The 24,705-nt window shown below is 44.9% G+C and overlaps 1 protein-coding gene across 3 annotated transcripts in view; it reads right to left on the bottom strand.

Annotated features, from left to right (window-relative positions):
- The window catches only part of LOC138246638 (uncharacterized), a 403,830-nt gene that overhangs the window by 377,568 nt on the left and 1,557 nt on the right, over positions 1-24,705 (bottom strand). The window contains exon 1 of one of the 3 annotated variants that reach the window (XM_069201379.1): positions 285-380. The exons of the other annotated variants lie outside the window; for them this stretch is intronic. The gene's annotated coding sequence lies outside the window, so the exon portion shown is untranslated. Of the gene's footprint in view, positions 1-284; positions 381-24,705 lie in introns of those variants that run through there. 3 annotated transcript variants of the gene reach the window in all.

Raw genomic sequence — 24,705 nt, 5'->3', positions numbered from 1 at the left:
CAAGCTCACCCTTTGGTGTTGCGGTTCATGTCACCAGAAACTGTTAATGGCACCATAGGTCAACATGACACAGTTACCAGTTATGTCTAACTAGAGATCGAGAGAGAAACAGAAAGAGGATACTGTGACCTATGCCATAGATTACAGAACACTGAGGTGTACTCCACAGCCTAGATTAGGTAAGAGAATGCTGTGAGGTAAGAGTCAGAATGTGGGGCTAAAACAGTTGAAGGAGATTGTCAATTGGCGGTGGCTTGGGGACCTGAAATGCAGTCATCTCTTACCTGTATGTTGGATCCTGTCATCTATGAGGGAGACACCACATTTTGGCAACGAGGAGGCAGAACAACCAGCGCCAGGCACCTCATCAGCTGTAGCATTTATCTTCTTAGAGAAAGTATCTGTACAGTCAGCCGCGCAGCGACAAAGAAACTTTGAGGAATTTATAAGTCCTCACTTGAATTTATGAGCAGCGCATGAGTAGCTGAGCAACTCTTGAACAAAAGCTGCTTGCTAGGGGCATACGCGTGCGTGCCTCAGTGTGAATATTTTAATCTAAACCAGGGTCTCAGTATGAGCATCTTTTTGGAGCCTCAGCGCGAGCGCTCCCACTGCGAGTCATATGTGTATGGAGTCAGAGCGACCCGCACAGAGCCACAGCGCGAGCATTCTCACTGCGGGTCATACTGCGTTCGTGGGCAGCAGTGCTTAATTTGTGCTTGTTGTTTCCGGTGCGTACTTTTCTGCCTCAATCATTTGCCGCCAGCAAAAGACACATATGGGAATGACGGAGGAAGAGAAAAACGAAAAATCGTCACAAAGGGAGAAAGCAGAACGCTGCAGGGTGAGCTCAGGGAGCAGCTGTAAATGGATTGAAGAGGTCCGAGATGGCTTCAGGATTACCTGCCTAAGTATTCTGTGCTCGCATATTTAATTGCAGCACCGTGTGTTTCAGATGAGTGCTTTTGGCACCGGCACGTTTTTATTTACAAATTGAGCACTGCTCGGCAGTCAGCGTAAGCCTCCCCACATGCACATAGAGGGTGCATGCACAGTTAACATTCACATCCGGAAGCACCCTGATGCTGTGCATCAACATGAGGATTATGTACCAGCCATCTTAAGTAGGGAAAAGCCTTGATAAACCGAGGCTAGACAAGACATAATATTGAAGCTATTTAAGGTGTCAATTACAAGTCAAGGAAGAATATAAAGAATCTTTGCAGTTTAGTTTGGGAAGAATCATCAGTTGGGCTGGTTTGTTCCTAGTTTTCCTTTTTTTTTTTCTTCTTCTTTAAATAAGGGAATCTCTATTCGGAGACAATAACCCCACATTCAACTTGTGTGGGTGTTTGGAGAACAAAAATGTGAAAATACTAGTATGAGATGCAGAATGTGACTGCACCAACATTTTTTTACCCTCTCCGGGTGAACCAATTCTCAAATGGAGTAAGTGGAAGAAAGTATTTCGAAATTAGGCGTGGGTTAGAAGGCCACAAGGCCAATGATAAATCATGCCCAGTCTGGTTTCAGACATGCAATTCTTGGGTGGTAAAGCCCATTTCAGCAAGGGCTGGAAAATTAATGGGGAAAACTGCTGAAAAGTAATATTTTAGAAATTTGTCAAGAAGTTGTACTATAAGTAAAGGGAGTGACCAAAGGTTACCCAATGGAAGTAGTGGGTGATCGCTAGAACACATGTACCCATGAAGTCTGACTCCAGGTCACATATTACTATCATTTCTAAGGACGTGTTAGAGAAAGGATTTATAGAAGGACAAAAAGTTGATGAAAATGGATGTAAATCCTGGTGGGTATGTATGGTGGATCAGTGATTCGAATGCTAGGATACTTTAAAGCAGAGTAAAAAAAAAACAAGATCACGCATGGGAAACTTTACGTCTCATATGAGGAAGATGATTTGTTGGGATGGGTTCATAAAGGTAGATTAGAAGAAAGCTTAAACCTCAACAAAGTACCTCAAGTTCAAGTTGAAAAACTTATGTATAGTGATAGTTTTATTAAAGAATTCAAAAGTCGGTTTCAGAGGAAATGTGGGGACTGGTTGTGTACAAACACAAGATAAAATAAGAGAGAGATCCGTTCCTGTTGCGGCAAACGTAAGGCACATTGCACTGAGTTTACAGAAGGCTGAAAACAATGAATTACAGAAATTAAATGAAACGGAGGTAATTGAACCGGCGGAAGCCACGGAGTGGTGTGCTCCCATTCCCGCACGCAGTGGTAATGGAGAAATTCACCCGTGTGTTGACCTCTGTGCACTCAACAAAGACGTGATTGCAGACAAATTTCCCATGCACAGTATTGAGGAAATGATTTCATTTTTTTTCAACAGCCAATGTTTTTACAAGAGACTTGGTATCATCATCAGCTAGAACTTGATGAGGAATCGCAGGACCTCACAGCCTTTGTAACTTCTCTGGGAGTGTATTGGTTTAGAAGAAAGCCTTTTGGCTTAATCTCAGCGGCAGCATTTTCTCAAAGGGCGAGGATGATTTTAAAAGTTATTTCTTCGGTCAGATGCTATCAGGACGAAATATTGATTTTTGCGTCAGAAATGCTGGAACATGATGAGAGTTTGTGAAGTGCTCAGCAGATTGCAGGATGGCCTATAAAGGCAGAAAAGTGTGTGTTCGGTGTGAGTGAAGTGAACTACCCTGGCTATAAGATCTCAGGTGATGGTGTTCCTTAACGCAAAGAGTTGGTGGACACTATAACGTAGCTCAAAGAACCGAAGTCTAAAGAGGAATTGTATGGTGTATGTTAGAATATTATAGCAAGTCTGTGAAACATCTTGCAAGTCAGACAAAGAAACTGAGAAACCTGTTGAAGAAACAGGTGGAATTTCTTTGGGGAGATGAATAGGAGTGGGTTAAAGAAGAACTGAGTCATGCTCCATCTTTAAAAGCATTTGATCCAAAATGTGGGACAAAAGTGGTCTGCGATGCGAGTTCCAAGGGCTTGGGGGCTCTTCTCACACAGAGGAACAATAGTAAGGAGGCACTCATTGCATGTATTTCCCAAGCTTTAAGAGATGCTGAATGTAATTATGTGGTTATTGAAGAGCCACTGGCAGTTTTTAGGGCTGTTAACAGAAACAATTTTTGTGGGGAATGAAATTTGTAGTACAAACAGACCACAAACCTTTGGTAGAGGTCTTCATGTGTAGGGGGTCTAGATTGCGTTTCTTTTCGCTTTCAGAAATGGTTTGTTGGTCTACAGGAATTTTGCTTCACAGCACAATATATTCCTGGTGTGGGACATTTTTCTGCAGATTGTTTATCAAGACTCTGTTGATGTGAGTAATTTAAATGTGGTGGATGTTGAGGATGCTTGGGAGGAAGAGGCCAGTCTATGCGAGGCTACTCAAGGAAGCATCAAAGAAGTAGAATGGTTACAAGAGTTAGAGAGGGATGAGGAATTGAAGAGAGCGATTGACTTGTCTGATAAGAAACTTAATAAGAGAGAATTTAAGTGTGGTGGAAGTTGGTGGATGCTAAGGCAAGAGCTAGCTATTGACAAAGGATTTATTTTGAGAACAAGATTAATACCACCTCAAAAACTGTGACAGAAGTTACTACAATTAGTGCATGATGTATGTTTAGGGATTGTAAAACCAAAAAGGGAGACTTCACAGAGATTCCTGGTTGCCGGCACTTGATCATGATGTTGAATGCATGGTCAGGGAATGTGCTGAATGTGTAGCATGTGATAACAGGTTGAGAGCTCATCATACTCTCCAGTATGCAGTGTGCTACAGTCTTACGGAGAAGGACAATATGGATACTTTGGAGCCAGTGCGATGAGAACATGCCACTCCATATGTTACAGTGTTCATAGATTTCGATTCAAGGTGGGTGGAGATGACAGTGTCAGGGGTGTGGAAGCCCAGGACATATTGTTTGGGGTCAAGGGCAACAAGTTTTCATACTTATTTTGCCCTTGGGACAAGTAGGCTCAACCCTCTGCATCACAAGCCCTTTGTCTTCCAGTTTACAGTACCGCATCAGAGGTGTATGGATCAGAGAATGGCACTGTCTACAGTAAAGGTAACATTTGTGTCCGTATGTTAATGCTGTTCGAACTTGTATTTATGTTTCATTAATGCAAAGCCTTTATTATCAGGGTGAGTGAGCTAAGGAAATAGTGAAAGCTTGGACTGCACTACTGATAGTAGTTCCAGTATAAAAATGTGTACACACTCAATGTTTAACTTTATGAGGCTGCGTATAATGTTCCCATAATGCTCTCTAATTAGATGCAACCATTTTCAGAAGCTTTAAAGCATTATTGAGGATTATTTGCTTTCAAAATCAAAACCTTCATTTAAAAAAAAAAATAAAAAAAAAGAATGCAACAAGGAAGTAAATGCTTTGCTAAACTACCTGAAATTTTAGGTACCATTTTTTAAGTATCATTGAGTAAAATGTGTTGATGTGTGCTAGTATTTCAAAAAAATATATCCATAATGTGAAGAAAAAATAAAATAAAAAAATCAGTGTAACAAGTTTCAACAAGACAATGGGAAATATGAAAATAAGCAAGCACTGGCAAAGCAAGTAGGTTCGATCTTGGTCGTCAGCTTTTGGTTTGTCAATGCATGTCTTGTTTTGACAAGGTTTTTGTAAAACTTTATTGTTGTGGGAGCTGCCAGGCCCTCTCTATCATAACAAACAGACACACAGCAAACTTATTTTTGGTCCCAAAAAGCGCACATTTCACAACAGCACAATGCAGACAGAGAGACAGAATAACAATAAAAACAAAATGTCTTGGTAATGCCAGACCTAATAAGGGTCCCAGTTCTTAAAGGAAGTCACAAAAGTGGCATATACTTTTGCATTACACCCATGAATTTCCAAGAACATACAGAAATAGGCCAGGAAATGGTACTTCTAGAAGATATTTGTGAACTGCATTTTAGCTTAAGCAAATATGTAGATTTGCTCATGCAAAAATCTCTTGATCATATACAAGTTCAATTTCCCTCCAATTACTTTTTTTCCCCCAACAGTTATGAATACATTTCCACACTTTCTCAAAATGCAAGGTTGTAGGTTTGACTCTAAAGGACATTCAGACCCTTGAACTATTGCTTACTGCTACCACCAACCCAGTATGTACATCTGTGGAAAGGTGGCAAAATAGGGGATTTGCTAGTATCCATACCCTACTATAGTATGAGCCCTGGTATAATCAGAGAGGCTATTATCAGAGCCGATATATAATGAGATTGCTGCCATAATTTGTCGCCACACTAAATGGCACCAAAGGGACAAGTAGATTTATAAAGCAACCTGTCCCATGGACAAGTAAATATTTTATTAAATTCCACATCCCTGCAGTGTACAAGATATTTTGATGTCAGTGGTGATACCATTTCTGGAAAACATTTTCAAACAGGAAAGTTACCCCCAATGCCTTCTCACAGGTAATGGGGTACAGCTTTGTTCTGGAGAGATGGAGAAGTATTTGGAAAGTGTGGAATACAGCACAAAACACAGGCTTTATACCACCCTCAAACTAATTGCACAGTGGAAAGAGTGATAAAAATATTGACGGAGGGGATACAATTGGTTAGGATGAATGGGTCTGATTGGAAAATGAAGTTGTCCAAGAGATAGCTGGATATCGAATGTCTCCTCATTCCACCACCACTATATCTCCATTCGAACTGTTTAAAGACAGAACTCTATCTACTAAAGTGTGTCCAAGGTGGATGATTTAGAGTAAAGGTTGTGTAAGTCTGTCCAAAGTGAGTAGATGCAAAAGAAGAGGAAGGCAAAGTATGATGAACAAAGGAAAGTGAAGAATGTTGTGGTCAAGGTAGGAGATTATGTAAAAGTGAGGGCACTTAAAGGGTGTGCTGAATGGTCTAAGTTTACAAGAAAGTTAGAAGTGGTCAAAACGTTTACAATTGCTGTGAAAACACATGATGGCAGAATTTGGAACAACAACAACAGGTTAGCTGTTCTTCACCAGGTTCCTGTTAGAAATTAAGAGTTCATTTCAGAAAATCAAAATGATGTAGTGGATGACTTAGTATAAGTAGACATCAAATGCTTGCACTTGATAAAAAAAAAAAAAAAAAAAAAAAAAAAAAAGAGTGGATGAGTCATTAAGAAACCAGCATATTTACACAATTCTGTCACATAGTAGCGTTTTTAGATAGTTTTTGCTTTTCTTGGGCATTGTATGTATACAATGTTTGTACTTTTTAATACCATCATTTATGAGGTGGCAATTTGGCATTATTTTATCAATATAATTAGCCATAGTGTAGCTTAGGTGTGTATAAGTTGTTTATTGCTGTTACTTAGTTTTGCTTTTCAATTAATTCTTTTTAAAATGTTTTTGCTTTAGGTGTCTTATGGGAGGGAAATGTGTGGCATACTTTATGTTTTGCTGATGTGTTATACGAGGGAGATGTGTGACATATGCCATAGATTAAAGAATACTGTGATGTACTCTGCATACTTGACGAGGTAAGAGAATGCTGTGAGGTTAGAGCTAGAATGTGTGGCTAAGACAGTTGAAGGAGACTGTCAATTGATGGTGGCTGGGGTGGCTGAAATATAGTAATTGTAAACCTGTATGTTGGATCCTGTCATCTGCGAGAAAGATACCACAGATGCATAATGGGTAACTTTATTATGACCCAATATTGCCATGGAGAAATTCTGGTGAAATCAGAAACCGAAAGCTCAAAAGCTGTGTGGTTTTTAAATGTCCTGAGATGCCACTATAGAATCAATGTAGGCTTCACGGTTGTGTGCAGCAGGGTTGGAAAGAGATATATATAATAGTGTATAAATTATAAAAATGAAATTCACTGATAAACAAAATCACTTAAAAACAGAGTTACGTTTCTGGCTCAAAGGTATAAAAAATACTGAAATTCACCAATTAAGGTTATGAGTGCACACATGGTATGCCATACTTCATGGTGTCCACCAAGCACAAAATACCTATTTGTCAATGGCTCAGAAAAAAAACCCAGTTAACATGAGAACATCATGGCAGATGCCGTGCATTATGCCATGGGTTCTCTGTGTTTATAACCATAACGGACAAATTTCAATGGTTTTACTTATTTAACTAGAACCATAACTTAGTTTTTAACTGATCTTTTTTCCACTGAGTATATATTGCTCACGGGTGGCAACAGAACTAGTGTAGTTATGGATAGGTCAAGCATTCACAGGAAAGGCATTTTTTGTTTTCCTGCAGCCACACATGGGGGTTGGCAGCGGGCAGTAGGGAGGAACCTGGGCCTAGCACAGCAATGCATTTTTGAAGGCTGTGCTCAGCTGAGGAAGAGCTGCAGGGGTTAGGACAAGGAAGTCAGGCCTCATGAGCAACTGCACTGCACACAGCAAATGCCTGTCCGCAGCAGGGGATGGTCATCCAAGAGGAGCTGAGTGCAGGGCCTGGCTTATGGCCAGACCCTGCAGCGAACCCCCACAGCGTACAGCCAAAGGCCATGTACAGTAGAGTTGGCTGCCCATAGAGAGTTGGGTGGAGGGCTGGCCAGAGGCAATGCCCTGCAGTCAAACCTGCAGGAGAAGGCAGAAAGGCATGCACAAGGAGGATTGGTCACCTGCAGAGGGTTTGGTGCAGGGCTTGACCAGAGCTCAAATACTGCTGCAAACCCCTACTACACATGGCTGTGTGCTGCAGGTGCTGGCTGCCAACAGAAAGTTGGTTAGAGTCATAACCCTGCAGCCAACCCTGTTATATAAGCCCACATGTAGGAGGTTTGCCGCTCAAGGAGTGATGGGCCCAAAGATGTTACAGATGGCAGGACCAATGGCCAACACCCCACCCCCCCAAACTCCCTAGCCTCCACCCACGTGTACAGCCCACAGAGAGTGGAGCACAGGTATAGTCCTATGACCAACCCTGCAGCACAATGTCAATGACTGTGAGCTGCAGTTTTGGCTGCCTGTAGAGCGTTGGATGCAAGGGCTGGCCCCAAGCCAGGCCCTGTGGCCAATCCCACTGCACACAGGCAAAGGCTATCCGCAGCTAAGGTGGTTGCTTAAAGATGTAGTGCAGGATATGGAGGCCAGGTCCTGTGGCCAGCTCTGGTGCCTGCTGCTGTCAGTGATGGGCAGTGAGGACCGGCTGCCCACAGAGCATTGGGAGTAGAGCCATGCCCTCTGGCCAAAACCTGCTGCTGAGTGTTAGCCTCCTGTAGCGATAAATGCTGAAAGAGTGCATCAACATTCTACATCCACGACTACGATGCCTGCTGGGGCATGTCCTCCTGACACTGCTTCTTGGAAAGGCCCAGGAAAGGCAGAGGTGTCCTGGGTCCTGGTGCAAGCAAGGAAAATACGTTATCCACCCACTGACTGAATAGTGAAAGAAATCCAGGGTTAGAAGGTTGTTGGCTCCTAATATCCCAGGTACAGGTGTCACTGGTCCTGCTGCACTATCTATTGTACCTGAAGAGTCTACCACCACTTAAGTCCCCCCACTAGGGATATCATGGGCTGTACCCAAAGCTTCCTTTCTGCTGGGAAAGAAATTTGTCAGGGGCCCATTCCGACGCAGCACACCCAGGCTCATGCTTTCATTTTGGTGCCACAGATCTTTATTATGACAAGGGACTTTTCAAGCAACTCGCACTGCATTATTTGTGTGTCTTTTACTTTTTAAATGCAAAAATTAATTCGCGAAATTACTCACCCAGTGCCCGTGTCAGAACATGTCTCTGCTTTAGCAAACTGAATGCTTGCATTTAAATTGTAAAATGCAATGATTCATCCTGATATAACCGGGCTCCAGGCAAAGGGTCCCTAGGGAACAACAAAGAGCCGGGGCGGGGCACAGCTCCCCTTGCACCCCTTAACTGCATCAATGATCTGCGCTAAAAAAAAGTCTGCATTACAACTTTGCCACCTACGTCCTGATGTACGGCCATAACACTATGCACAGCATTTCTGTTCGAAATGCTTCAGTTCAAATACATTTAAAAAATGTATCATTAAACAAGAGGGTTCAATGTACCTAAACGGTCTTTTCTAAATCATCAGAAGCGATACCAGAGCACAGCCAAACAAGCAGCTCCTGGTCTATGACAAGGTGGGTTACAAGCTTGCTGTTAAAATATGGCCACGAACGTAAAAACACCTAACTTAAAAGAAAGAATTGTAGTTGCTGCTGCTGCAATAATTCATTAGTATGGTACAGGAAATTAATTCCAAAACAGTTTGTTTGAATTTGCACATTTTAAGAAAATGGTGTACTGTGTGGCAAGGGTGGGGCCTTGTGGTGCAGTACACTCGTATTTATCTCCTTGGGTCCAGTCTGCTCAACCCTCTGCTCAGCCCTTTGGAAACTATGGCACAGAGCAGCAAGGCTTAGCAAAGAAACACTGTTTGAATGGGTGTACCGTATGGCAAGGGTGGGGCCTTGTGGTGCGGTACACTCGTAGCTGCCTCCTTGGGTCCAGTCAGCTCAATCCTTTGGTAGCTATAGCACAGAGCAGCGAGGCTTAGCAAAGAAATAACGCGTAAAGCATTTAACAACAAACAACGAAACAAAAAAAGGTCACCAAACAAGAGACACAACAACACTCTATAAAATGAGTGCATATTTTTATGAATTTTTAGAGTCCTTGATTACTAAAATCCACCAGAGGGTTCCGGAGATATGATTTTTTAAAGCATTTAAAAATATTAACATCCAGAGTAAAAAAGCACTGGCAAGTAAAAAATTTGCAAGCTTTGGAAAACTACGTTCAGCAACTCCAACCCGATTTGGGTGACCAAATCCACCAGGATATTTGGTCTAGCAGTTTCAAACGAAAACTTTGGACAGTTATCTGGCCACCAGGGTACCCGAGAAGCAAGTTCCAAACTTTACAGGCTTAAAAGTGCTCAATGGATGCTCCTGAGGCTCTTTGCTCCACAGGGGTGAAATATGGTCATGTCCTTGGTCCACAGGTGAGTAGGGGTGACTCCAACCACAGCTCTTAGGGTCCCACAAAGTCCTCTATACAGGGGTCAAAGGGCTGCTGATGCAGACCTTTCTTTCTTGCAACACAGCAGTTCCAGTGCAAACCTTTGGTGGGGGTTAGTGTCTTCATAGTCCAACGAGTCCGGTCTCTGACAGCTCTCCCAGGCACAGCAGACATGGTGCAGACTTTGGCCATTTCAGACTCCCTTGTTGGTGCACCTGGCGACTGGTAGCAGGGAAACTTCCATAGTGGCTACCACTCTGTTGTTTTGGGCTCTTTCAGCTTGTGTCTCTGTTGCAGGTTCCAGGGTACCAGCCAACTGATCCTTGGAGCCTCTGCAGGGGATTGGGGCCAAAAATCAACTTTTTCCTGGGCCAGCCATGAAGAACAGGGTCAAATTCCACAAGCCCAGTGTGCAGTAGGTGCAGTCACTCCGGTGCTGCAGCCTCTCTACATGCACTTCAAAGGGGTAAGAGCGGTCGTCTTCTTGTCCTTGATCCAAATCCAGCAGGTACTAACTTCTAGGGTGGCAAGGGTGCCCATTATATCTCAATAAAGTGCCCCAAGGGGACAACTTGGTCACTAGCTAAAGGGCTAGTAGGTCCCCTCGTACTAGCTGGTGACAGTTCTGGTGATGTGTGGCATCTGGCTATCCCAGAATGCACTTTGCTTGCCATGACCAACATGACTGAGGTCTTCCTCGAGTGTGAGGACCTTGGTAGCTCACTCCAGGGAGCATGGTTACCACGGGAAGATCACCAATGGAAAACTGGTTCTAAAACCGGTTTTCCCTCCTTTACCCCTGGCTCTAGCCTGCTAGGGGAAACAAAGGAAACAAAGGGCTTCCTGCTCTGGAATGTTGTCACAGTGGCACTTCAAAGGCAGCATCATGCTTTGAAACTTGCTTTTCTCACTAACACCCTTTGCAGCCCATCCCGTTCGTGGTGGTCGCACCTCTAGTGCGGCAACAGCCTTTCTTCTCAACCTGAGGGTCATTTACATGTCTCCCCAGTCAGGCAGAATCCTGTCTCTGTCCCTGCGACTCTGAAGTCACTGAACTAGCTGGGTCAAAGTATTGCTACTTTCACAGAAGTGGCCAGCCTTAAAGTGGGCATAAATGTCAACTGCACCATTGAGCCACATTTGGTATCCCCTTTAATTTGATACCTTACATGATAAGGTTAGGTAGCCTCTGTCAGAAGTTAGATGCATTGGAGTGACAACTGCTAACTCTTCAAATACCTTATAAGGCTACTCAACCATCCTCAGCAAACACCGACAGTTTAGGGCTCTACTGCATAGACATATACAAAAAATATCTATATCTATATCTATATATATCGCTTAACAATATACAGCTCCTTGCCATAGGGCTACGTAGGCCTTCCTTAGAGGAGACATGTATATGTTTAAGGGACTTAAGGTGACTTTTACATTAATGGTAATGGCAAAGTCAGATGTGCAGTGAATGCACAACATTTTCAGTCTGCAATAGCAGCTGAAAGTTGAGTTTTCACTTTGTCACACAGAGTGGCACAACCAGTGCTGCAGCTCCTGTGAGGACAGCTAACCTTACATGCCCTTGGTACCATATACAAGGGACTTATAAGTCAGCAAAGCCGACTAGAGGTGTCCAATTCAATTTATACTTTCATAAAGGGAAAGAACATTTGCACTGAGGTCTGGACATCAAGCCGCAGTGCACTCTTGTAGGAAGCTGGTTCTCCATATGGTGCACTAAAAAGAAGTACACTGTGCAGAGAGTCCAATGGATCCCTAATTGGTTTGCAGAGGCAAAAGTAGATAGGATTAATGCTCTATATTGTGGTAGTGTGGGCGAGCAGTTAGGCTTATCAGAGGGTACTGATAGGCATTTGTTGTACGCACAGAGGCAATAAATGAAACACACACTCAAAGAATAAATCTGAGACCAATTAACTGCTAACACTTCCTTTTATATATGTTTTAACCCCTTCACTGCCAGGCCTTTTCCCCCTCAGGTGCCAGGCCTTTTTTTGGGCTATTTGAGGCAGTTTGCGCTTAGGCCCTCATAACTTTTTGTCCACATAAGCTTCCCACGCCAGATTTGCATCCTTTTTTCCCCTCAACATCCTAGGGATTTTGGCATTTTACGGGGACATACCCCATTTTTACTATTTTGTGTGCTTTTAGCCTCCTTCCAGTAAGTGACAGAAATGGGTGTGAAACCAATGCTGGATACCGGTAAGCAAAACATTTCTAAAAAGTAGACAAAATTCTGAATTCATCATGGGGTCATTTGTGTAGATCCTACCAGGTTTTCCAACAGAAAACAACAGCTGAAATAAAAAAAGATTGAAATTGAGGTGAAAAAAAAAACCAGCCATTTTTCTCCACTTTTTACTCTAACTTTTTCCTGCGATGTCAGATTTGTGAAAGCAATATACGGTTACGTCTGCTGGATGCTTTTGGTTGTGGGGATATTTAGAGCTTGTAGGTTCATCAAGAACCCTAGGTACACAGAGCCAATAAATGAGCTGCACCTTGCAATGGGTTTTCATTCTATACCAGGTATACAGCAATTCATTTGCTGAAATATAAAGAGCGAAAAATAGGTATCAAGGAAACCTTTGTATTTCCAAAATGGGAACAAGATAAGGTGTTGAGAAGCAGTGGTTATTTGCACATCTTTGAATTTCAGGGTCCACATAATAGCATGTGAATTACAGGGCATTTCTCAAAATAGTTTTTTTTTTTTTTTTTTTTTTTTTTACACATTGTCTTACATTTGAAAGGAAAAAATGACAAAGGGCAATAATACTTGTTCAGCTATTCTGTGTTCCCCCAAGTCTCCCGATAAAAAATGGTACCTCACTTGCATGGTTAGGTATAATGCCAGCGACAGGAAACGCAACATGGACACATTACATTTTTTACATTGAAAACGGACGTGTTTTTTGTAAAGTGCCTAGCTGTGGATTCTGGCCTCTAGCTCAGCCGGCACCTAGGGAAACCTACCAAACCTGTGCATTTTTTAAAACCTAGACAACTAAGGGATCCAGGATGGGGTGAGTTGTGGGGCTCTCACCAGGTTCTGTTACCCAGAATCCTTTGCGAACCTCAATATTTGGCCAAAAAAAAAAAAAACACTTTGTCCTTACATTTCGGTGACAGAAAGTTCTGGAATCTGAGAGGAGCCACACATTTCCTTCCACCCAGCGTTCCCCCAAGTCTACCGATAAAAAAAAGATACCTCACTTGGGTTGGTAGGCCGAGTGCCTGCGAAAGGAAATGCTCCAAAACACTATGTGGACACATCAAAATTATCAAATACTAAACTACCCGTTTTTGCGGTGGCGGGGACCTGCGTTTTTTGTCCTCGGCTCAGCAGCCATATAGAGAAACATACCAAACCCAAACATTTCTGAAAACTCGACACCTGAGGGAATCCAGGGAGGTGTGACTTGCGTGGATCCCCAGTGTTTTCTTACCCAGAATCCTCAGCAAACCTCAAGTTTAGCTAAAAAAAAAAATAAAAAAAAACATTTCCCCACATTTGTGTGTGGAATCACTGCACCGGGACAAATTCCCTAACACCTAACATTCCCCTCAGGGAATCGGTATGGATGTGACAATGCTGCGTGGTTTGAATTTTGTGGATTCCTGCAGGTTCCGAAAGGTTCCATCACAAAAATGTGGGAAAAATGTGTGATTTCCAGCAAAGTTGGAGGTTTGCAGGGCATTGTGGGTAAGAAAATGGTGCGAGGTGCATGTTAAGCACACCACCCTGGACTCACCCAGATGTTTCGTTTTCAGATGTGTCTAGGTCTTGTAGATTTTTCTACATGGCGGCGTACCAAAGTCCAAAAAGTGCAGCCATCACCATTCCAAGTGGGATGATTTGGAGTTAGCCAAGCTCTCATGGCCCAAATGTAAAAACAAAGCCCAAAATAATCAAATGTCCTCTTGCTTGCCATGGGATAAGATGTTTTAGTGTGCGAGGGAATAGCTGAAAGACTGTTACCCCCTTCAGTTTTTTTTTTTTACATTCCTTGGCATCTAGAAGACTTTCTAACCCCCCCTCCCGGGTGTGGATCGGGGGTAATTGCCCCATTGGGCAGAACAACTTTGTCCCCATTTACCCCATTTATTTGGGGTGGGGGTATGGCCCTCACCCTCATTTTGAAAAAATAATCTCCCCTGGTCTCTGGTGGGCCTTATCCCCCCCTTGGGGGCAGATAGGCCTTTCAAAAATAGGCCGATCTGCCCCCAAGAGGGGCGGATATGGCCAACAGTAATGTGTCCCCATTGGGAGCGACCCATGCCCAAGGGGCTCCCCACTCAAACACCGATCCCTAGTGCCAGGAGGCCAATCGGCCTAACAGAAATAGGCCGATCTGCTCTAACGGGAGCAGAAATTGTCTAAAACAAATCCCCCCCCCCCCCTCCAGGGGAGCGACCATTGCCTAAGAAGTAGCTCACCTTGAGTGAAATTGGCGCAAAAAAAAAAAAATCCCTGGTGCCTAGTGGCGGGGCAGATCGGCCTAATAAAAATAGGCCCATCTGCCACCAAGGGGAGCAGAAACGGCCTAGAGTTAAATTTTGCCCCCAGGGGAGTGACCCTTGCCTAAGGGGTCGCTCCTTACATTGAAGAAAAAAAAAAAAAAAAACATCCCTGGTGTCTAAGGGTTTCTGCGCCCCCTGGGGGCAGATCAGCCTAATTATATTAGGCCGATCTGCCCCTGGGGGGCCGAAATAGCCGTAAAATTTATTTGCCCACCTGGGGATCGGCCCTTGCCCAAGGGGTCACTCCCCTTATGCATAAATAAAAATAAAAAATTCCCTGGTGTCTAGTGGCATTTCTGCTGCCCGGTCACAGAGAGAGACATGAAAGGAGAGGCATGAAAAGAAAGGAAAGGCCTTTCCTCTTCTTTCATGCCTCTCTCGCCCCCCTCCGTGTGACTGGAAGAGAAATGCTTTTGCATTTCTCTTCCGATCCATGCTGGAAGCTGAGCTTCCAGAATGGAGGGTTAGGGCCCTGATGAGGTCAGCACGCAATTGCAGGGGGAGGGAGGGGGGTTGGTGGGGCAGGGGTGGGAGGGGGTAGCAATTTCCCTTCCATCCCTGCCCAAGGGAGGGGGGGTGCTTGGCCCTTGGGCTCCCCCAGAAGGCCTATAGCAGGACGAGCTGGTATTGTCCTCGGCAACGGGCAACCGTAGCCGAGGGTGAGACCAGCTCGTCCTGGGCACCCGAGGGTTTAAAACCAAGAACCTCGCAATCGAGTAAGTAGACTTTTAAGCAGAAATACTTTGTAGTGTCAGAAATCAACACTGCAATTTTCTGAGTTTTCTCAATGTTAGCCTATGGAGGAAAACAATGTTCAGCAAACAAAGGGTTAACAACGACTTACGAGGTCGACCTCAGGGAGCAAAGGTAAATATTGGGCACTGATCAAAGCCACACCAACAAGCCACACCGGGCAGCACTAGGGTGGCCGGATGCAAGAGTGCATTAAGGCATCAGGTGCCCAATGGTTCTCTATTGGAGTTGGACCTCATGACAAACAGTCTGCAGGCCTTGACTAGGAAGCCAGTCAGGGACAACAAGCCGGTAGGTAGTAGACTTGGGGTGCTTGGGTACATAGGTGCACCTTTGGTCCTTTTCTCCAGGGCCCAGGGGGGGACGGATGCAGGGGTGTCCATAGGCATCAGATTTTCTTGTCTGGGAGCACTCACGGTCATGGGGTCCTGCGTGTTGAGCCTGCAGGTGTCGTTGGGGAGTCCGACAGGAGTGGACTTGTGCTCTTAGGAGCCGGGGGACATCGTTGGCACCAGTGACCTACCTCAGATGGGATCAGGGACGACAGGTGCAGTGGTTGCTTAAGGTGTCTGTTTTTCTCTCATCCCAAGGCTGTGCGAGAGGGGGCCTGCGTGCAGAGGCTGCAGGTGTCTCGGGTGAGTTTAAGATTGGTGAGATCACACTGGACTCTGTCTATGGGCACCTGGGGAACCGCACTGGCACTGATGGTTGGCTTCACCTCGGGTCAGGGACATCGGGTGCAGTGGTTACTTCAGGTGCTGGATCTTTGAGGCTCCAGCAGCTACAGTCTTTTCCTTGAAGTTTTTGTTCCAGTGCAGGTCCACTGCTCAAGGAGACTTCAGTCTTTATTGCAGGCAGGGCGAGTTGGCTTCTTGGCCAGAGTCCTTTGAAGTCAATAGGTAGTCCTGTGTGATTAGCTGCTTCTTCTTTTCCTCTTTTGCGGGTGCACCTCTTCTCTGTCCTCGTCTTAAGTCATCAGGATCTGAGTTCTAGGGTTCAGGGGTGACACCTAAATATTCTATTTAGGGGCATTAAAGGGAGCGCCAGGTGGTAGCCAATGGGCTGCCCACCTTTAGGGTGACTATACCCTTTCTATGACCGCTCCCACTGAGAAATGGGCATAATCCTAACTCTAGTGGCGCAATTCCTTCCAAACAAGATGGAGGAATTTGAAAAGTGGTGTCCACTTCAGCTCATCCACATTAATGGTGGGACTGGCATGAAGTGGGCACACCTCCTAATCTGCCTAATTTTCAAACATGTGCTTCTGCAAAAAGTGGGGTCAAGACAGTGGGGTAGGGTAACCCCCATCATATGGAGAGACCTGGGTCGCATTACAAAGGCAGCTAGGCCTTTGAAGCTACCTGCCCTGGAATGTCCATCCTGCCTGGGTGAGGTGATAACACCCCCGCTCAGTGCAGGATTTTGTCTCTGGCCCTCAAGAGTGCTGGCTCTCACATTTTGGGGGGGTGGGTGGGTGGGAGGGAGGCAGAAAACCATCTGTGGTGGCTGAACTGGTCAGGACCAGTCAGTCAGTACATTAGTGGCTGATAGGTTTTCAGGGGGCACCTCTAAGCTGTCCTCTGTGTGCATTTATCAATAACGCTATCACTGGATTCAGTGAGGGTTTATTATTCTAGAGAAGTTTGATACCAAACATCCCAGGGTTCAGAGAAGCCATCATGTAGCTGGAGAACTCATAACGACTAGTGTCCAACACATGCATTTAAAATGGCTTCCCTGTTCACTTACTATGTCTCAGAATCGACAGAGACTTAGAAGGGGCATATCTGCTATTGCAGTGGTTCCGAATCTGTGGTCCGGGGACCCCAAGTGGTCAGCGAAGCCTCCTGAGGGGGTCTGCAACTGCTTTGAAAATGAAATATTAACAGATTGGGTCCCCAACTTTCAGTAATGACTCAGTAGGGGGTCCCTGGATTCCAATAATGATTCAGTGGGGGTCCCCAGGTTCCAGTAATGATAAAGTGGGGGTCCACAGATATCAAAGGTTGGGAACCACTGTGCTATTGCATATATTACACCTGGCACATACAGTAATAGGAGACCTGGCACACAGGGGTGTGTGACAGGTTGTGTTTTCGATTTAGCCTGCACCTACGCACACAGTCTGCATGGCAGCACTTCATGGGTTTGGTGAGGGGTCCATGGGGGTGGCACAACTAGTGTTGCAGCCCTCAGGGACTTTTCTTAGTACCCCAGGCCTTAGGTATCAGGGGAACAAACTGCTAGGGACTTACAGTGGGTGCTAAAGTGTGTGCCAATTGTGTAGTTTTGGAGAACGAGATCTTGCACTGAGGACCTGGTTAGCAGAGACCCAGTGCACTAACAGTCGAAGCCACATCAGAAATCAGGCAAAAAGGAGGGGGTAACCTTCCAAAAAGAGTGCTTTCCTACAAGTTGAAAACCAACAGCTAGTAGTCCAAATGGAGCACAAAGCTGGGGGAAACCTGCAAAAACCCAGTTTTATTACACAAATATGTTATTTCAAGATATTGGGTCAATTTTTCCATCATAGCTCTAAACGTATGCTGGATTAATCAGGAAGCTGTATTTTGAGCCAACATTATTAGTGCAAAGACATCAAATGCCCTTATTTCTTTCATGGCATAGGTCAATCTCATACAAATAGGTTCGGCAACTATAATTTCAGCTAAGCGATTTGGGAAACATTTTTTTCATAATTACTATTACGAACTGAGTGATGCACTACTATGTCCTTCTTGTTATGGGTGCCGCTTATTTCTATTAACTATTTAACTTGGTACATGCATTGTAAGTAGTGCATTGGTGCGAACTGGTTTATTGTCTAAAAACACACTTAGAACCGCGTGTTGTGTACTTTAAGCACTGAGTACATACCGTGCAAAGTTTATACCAAAGTACCGTATGAGAGTTCACCCGTAGCCTCGCCTGCTCACCCATAAAAGCACCACTCTTTTTTTAAGTGAAAGTCCGCGTTTGCATATGACAATATGTTCACGAGGGACAGCCTTAAAGCTGTTCTTCAATTTGTTTAATAACTTAAATGTTTTGCCGCTCTATTTTATCATCTTTCTGTCCCAAAGTTTGTAGTCCCTCCACTCTGTCATCTGTCTATTCCATCTCTTTCAAGATTTGCTTGTTGGTCGCCTCGCTGGTTCTTTCCACTTATTACAAACACGCACGAACCCGGCCGGCTCCTCGGAAAGCTGCACTTGGAAGAGGTTTCAGCCCACATCCTCCCCTGCCGTGTATCTTCTGCCTTCTCTCCCATCTTGTGAGCTAGTGAAGGCTTCAGACTGTGGCAGGTGGGGAGCTACCACTCGGAAGCCCTCACAGCTGTGAGCCTTCAGTACGGCCCCATGGCATTATGGTCAATGCAGTTCTTGCATTTTCTAGTCTCAATTCCTTATCTTAGCACAACATTTCTGAGGTCTTGTCAGTGAGGTAATCTTTGATTTGTAGAGTCAGCACAGAAAATGTACTCTGAGATAATCCGACATCATGATGTTTCACCTTCATTAAAGCTTTTCAGGCACCAACATAGCCAGTTGGTGCTCAGAATGCTACAGACCATTTCAAATGGTAAAATACATTAGTACCTGTTCCCAAAAATAAAGCAATCAACCGGTGCAGATCATTTGACCCAAAACTCACAATTTTCAGAGACATCAACACAGATTGAGTTAACATACAGTCAACATGCAGCACACAACCTATCACCGGTTAGTGTTTTAAATAAGACCCACAGCACTGCGGTAGAAGCGGCCCTTACTTGTTTTTATTTCTTTTTTCTATCTCCATTTTGGCAGGAAAAAAATACTAATCAAATTTCATGAGAATCTTTCAATTATAAAGTCAATACAGTTACATTTTTACAAAGGGCGTAGGGTGCAAAGCAAAACAGTGTGTCCCATTACTGGGAAAGCGCTGTGAGGAAGGCAGGCGATCTCGAAGTGCAGACTGGCTGTTTGAAGCTGCCGGTCCTCCCGTCACCGTGCAGGCACCAACTCAGCCTGCATGTGAAAGGCGGGAAAGACTAAAGGCCGAGTCTCACCCACAGGATCCCCCTTCACCCTGCACAGCCGAATTATCAGTCTCACGGTCTACCTCTTCATCTTCGTTCTTTGGGAAGACTAATCAGCAGCTCGAGGCTAAGCAAAAGGCCTACATTTCTAAAGGAGCCCTTTCTCCTCTTCCCTCACTTCAGTGTCCAAGTCGTCTCATTCCAGCGTTAGCAATATGTTTCCACTGTCTGGGAAAACAACCCCAGCTCCATCTTGAGCTGCAAGCTAGGCTTACAACTTCCTGCAGGACTCCATTACTCCGGCACATTTACAAACAACATGCATGTACCATGCAGATCACATACACAAAACACGGTCAAATACACTTGGGATGCTAGAGCTAGGATCTGGGTAAGAGCGTATAAGTGGAACTTTACATGAGTGGGCCAGTAAGCCTCCAATCCAATGAAACACGTAGAAAGGTCTGGTCACAACTATGGATTCACAAAACAAAACATGGTATGCTACCACCACCACTCTAAGAGTTTAATCTGTAACAGGCACAGTAGTCTATTGTCTGCTCATCAATGAGGGCACACATGGTACGATTCTCCAGGTTACAGGACAGGTCGAGGACCTCATTCATGTCAAAGGACAGGCCTAGGCTCTAAACCCTAGGCCTGTCCCTGAAGCTAGGACTACCATTTTAAAACACATGATATTAGAGACACTGTTAGAAATTGTGTTTCTAGTTGGCCAGGGTATGCACCTCAGCCAGTCAGAACCCACCACTCTAGACAGTGCGAGGGAGATACACACCCAAGATAACCGCTGTTCACCCCCTTGTTAGCTTGGCATGAGCAGTCAGGCGTATCCCAGAGGCAATGTGTAAAGAGTTTGCACAACACATGTGACATCATCCTTAATGAACATCAGATGACACAGTCCCATCAGGCAGATCATAGGCACACCCTCCCAATGCAGGTAATGTGGATCCTGAGTAAAAGCGACAAGTAGAGCCACATCCGACCAGGGAAGTGTAGCTTAAGTGATGAGGGAAAAGAATACACTGGGGAACTCTGACATGTACAGAAATACCCCTAGGAACACCTTTTACAAGAATGCCCCAGAGCGACGGAACTCTCTCTACAAAGAGGGCAGTAATCACAGACCCCACACATCGGTCGCGGTAGTGAGGGCTCCAAAGACAAGATCATTCCCAACAGGTGGTTCTGCACTGCTCCTGGGACACTCTTCCCCCAACTGACAAAATCTAACTGCCCACAATTGCGCAGTGCAGCGGTAAGGACCCAGCAGCTTTGAGTGAGCAGGGCACACCCCTTCTGAGCACAGACGGGGTTGCAGATCCAACCCTTATTTGTTATCAATGTTGCAATCAATCATTTGATCAGCATGCAGTGTGGCCCCAGCTCCTCTTAGGCAAACACAGGATGCCGCTGCCAATTGGTGCACGGAGGCCGTCCTTGGTCCTCCTTGCCAGCCAGCGTCTGTGTCCTGGGGACACTCCTGCTCCCTCGACCAGCACACCCGCACCTGACAAGGTGCGTAAGCCCAGCATTCCAACCACTGTCCCAGAGTGCAGCGGTGATTGCCCGGCAGAAGGGAGGGCTTGCGTGTGGTCCAGTGGCACCAATAGTGAGTGCTTCAGCTCACCGAGAGGCTGCTGGCGGGCTCCTCTCCATTCTGCCTGAGGTGGGGGGAGTAGGCCACCCACATAGGAACACAGAAGTGCTTTCCTGCATCCGAGGTAGACAAAACAAAGCGCTCTTCACGTGCTGATTCAGAAGGCCATGAAGCGCTCGGCCCACTCTGAAAATAGTAACAAGAAGCGCTCTATTTGTGCTCTACTCTGCACATTGAAAGAAGGCAACGGTCTTCTCGCTCAGGGGTCAGCCACCCAAAAACTCCCTCCACGCACTTCAAAGCAGAAAGAGTGGAGAAGGGGGTGGCAGACCACCCAGCCCCTGGAGATCACTGGGGAAACACAGGGCAGAGGGAAAACAGCAGGCCAGCTCACCATGGTCCTTGCAGAATAAGTGGCAGTTTCTCTAGGGCTTAGCAGACCTCAGGTCAGCACATCACAAGTCAGTCCAGTGGCGATTCCTTGTAGCGTCACAGTCCCCCTCCAGCAGCATCTGGTTCCAAGTCTATACAGTGTCTAAAATTGTGGGTGGACAGCCCCTGTACTTATACTCATTTTGCATAGCCTCCACAAAGGGGAGGAGGGGGTTCCAATCAGCACTAACCAGTTCCAGGAATGTCCCCCTTCTCCACCAGCACTGGCTCCAGACATCAGTAGGGGATAAACGAGTCCTTTGTGTGAAGCCAGGGCACAGCCTTCATAAATGCAGGGGTGCCCCACCTCTACCAGCCCATGAGAACCATTCAATATGCAGATATACACTTGTGACACCTCCACCCTCCCTGTGTATAGGCTGTCTGAGAAGTATGCACAAAGCCAAACTGTCACTCTGCCCCAGACGTAGATTGGAGTCAAGCTGTAAAACACCAAATCACCAGTCATAAGCCCAGAGAAATGCCCACTTTCTAAAAGTGGTATTTCTACAATAGTAAAAAAACACCTTCACCAGTAAGCAGCATTTCTCACTATCATTCCAACCATATCAAACATGCCCACAACACCCCTCATAGATCAGACAATACCACTTAGACATATTTTAGGGAATTTCCAATGCAATCTTATGAGAGAAGCAGCGCTCACAGTAGTGAGAAAGTAAATAGGCTTTGTCACTACTAGGACATGTAGTACATAAAGACATATGCCCTATCTTTTACATACACAGCACCCTGCAAATAGTGTTGACGTATAGGTAGTAAAAGGGGATTTCCAAGCCTGGCAAGTAAATTTAGATGCCAGGTCCCTGTGGCAGTAACTGTGCATCCAGGCATGAGGTGGCAGGGCTGAGACAGGTTTGAAAGGCTACTTCAGTGGGTGGCGCAAGTTGCACTGCAGGCCCACTAGTAGCATTTAATTTACAGACCCTGGGTATAAGGGATACCACTGTACAAGGGACTTACAAGTAAATTGAACGTGCCAACCAGGTGCAAGCCAATCATACCAAGTTTAGAAGGAAGGGCACATGCCCTTTAGCATTGATCAGCAGTGATAAAGTGCTCGGAGTCCTAAAACCAACAAAAAGGGGTCAGAAAAATAGGAGGAGGAAGGCCAAAAGTTTGGAGATGACCCTGTAAAACAGGCCAGGTCCAACAGACACATAATATGGCACTCAGGACAAGGGAACACAACTGCACACCATGCAGGGGACATTTGCATCTAAACAGCCTCCTTGAGATCATGCTGGTGTTAAAAGTGAGTCTGTGCAACACTGGAGCATAAAGCAGTTACACGTCTATTGTAATGGGAGGGAAATTATTTCTATACATCACTTCTGTGAATTATTATGCGTTTTCTTTTACTTTATTTGGTAATTTTATTTTTAAATAAAAAAAAACTTCTAAAAAGTACTAAAATATAATTTATATTTAAAATAATTAAATATTTAATGTTAATTTTAATGAACTGCACTGAAGCATTTTTTCCTTTGCCAATCATTTAAAACAAATATATCAAAATTACAATAATATTTTACAATTTTTTTTAAAGAAAATTCTCTTTTTTTTTTACTTTCCCCTATACTTTACCATAGGGAGAGCCTGCAATTAAAAAGCTATTTCATGAGAGAATCTGGGGAAGTGTGTTGGTATATCTTTGGAATTTTCCCTTAGAACCAAATGCGGAAGATTTACTAAATAAGGGTTGCAACACTTACAACACGCCTGGTAATGAAAGGAGTTACTGTTCTTAACTCCACCACCATCTCCAGCTGAAACTAGTTTCAGCAGCAGCCCAATCACAGTCAGGCTGACAACATAAGAAAGGAACTCACACCCCAAATCTCTTTTCCTTCCTTCACTATGTTGTTGAATGTCTTTATAGGTGTGCTACTTCTTTTGAAGAGGAATTATTTGAGGAGGAGAGATAGAGGGTTTACAGGCAAAGGATCAACATCCTTGGGATGTCCCGTGAAGTAGTGATTGCCACACACGGCTTCTCAAGTAATGTGACCTTGGACATGGTTGCTGACTGGGAGCAGGAGCTAGATACCCTAACCTCCCACTTCCAGCCTATCACAGCCTATGTCAAAATACTAACTGCGTACCACTTCATGTGTACTGAAGCTTTCCAGACATCTAATGTCTGTCTTATCTTTTCTGATAAAACTGCATTTCACAGACAAGGCACTCTCTGATTACAACAGGTCCTAAGATGCACCCACAGAAGAGTGCACCTGTTTATCACCATGCCACAGTCACTGATGGAAAGGCCAAGGATGGCAAGGGAATGATATTCCTTTGCCCACTTTTCTTGTGTGCTAGGTGCCACTGACTGCACCCACGTGGCACTTTAGCCACATCCCCACACTGCACAGCTTTTCCACAAAAGACACAGGTAGCACTCCAGCAGCGAGCGGGCTGTCTGTGATGCCAGGGGCTGCTTCACTGATGTGTATGCCACAACGGGCTACATTTTCCAACAGTCGCCTCTTTTTCGTCATTTGGTTGCAGAGGGTTTTGGTGACATGTGGCTTATTGGTAAGTAACAACACCTCACACTGGGCCTACATTTGTATCTGGGGGTGTCATCTCAAACATAAAAAATAATCACAACAACACAATATGTGCACATTACCCTTAAACACACTGCATGCTTTAGAATGGAGGTCCAATTGTTATTTTTTTTTTTAAATCACATTTCTTTTTTGCAGGTGATGCCGGCCGGGTATGCTCTCGCCCCTATCTCCTCACATCTTACAGAAGTTCAACCACAGTATCTCATCAGAGGTATAATCACATTTACACAAGCCATAATTCAACGCACTATTGGGGTGCTCAAGTTGCAATTCAGACGTCTTGACTGTATGATGAGGGCATGCTTATGTACACCCCAGAAGCTGTGGGCGAGATTATGGTAGCCTGAGATGTGTTGCACAACCTCTCCATACGACAGGCCTTACATGTCCATCCGGATTCTGATCTACGCCGACATCTGGGTACCCCGGGTGGGGTACAGCACAGAGGTCCGGTATGAAGGGGCAGGATCGGTTGGTCAACTCATTTTATCTCTTGAGCTGCTAGTTTGTTTGCTGCATTTATGTGGTTCGCAATCTCCTGTCAATGGAGAGTGGTGGGTGACTAACACACTGTCCACAGACACCATCCCGAGACTAATCACTTCACTTTCGATAATGTCGCTAATCTGCTATGCTCACGATTAAAAAGAAAAAGTTGACTGCTCACTTGCACAATGCATATGTGAAATTAACCACCCGAAGCGAAAACGTGGCTGCTTTAGCAAATAACATGCTTGCA

This window comes from Pleurodeles waltl, chromosome 1_2 (genome assembly GCF_031143425.1).
Source record: "Pleurodeles waltl isolate 20211129_DDA chromosome 1_2, aPleWal1.hap1.20221129, whole genome shotgun sequence".
Classification (NCBI taxonomy): domain Eukaryota; kingdom Metazoa; phylum Chordata; class Amphibia; order Caudata; family Salamandridae; genus Pleurodeles; species Pleurodeles waltl.
The sequence above is the reverse complement of the archived record's forward strand: the minus strand, read 5'-3'. Positions and strand labels throughout refer to the sequence as shown.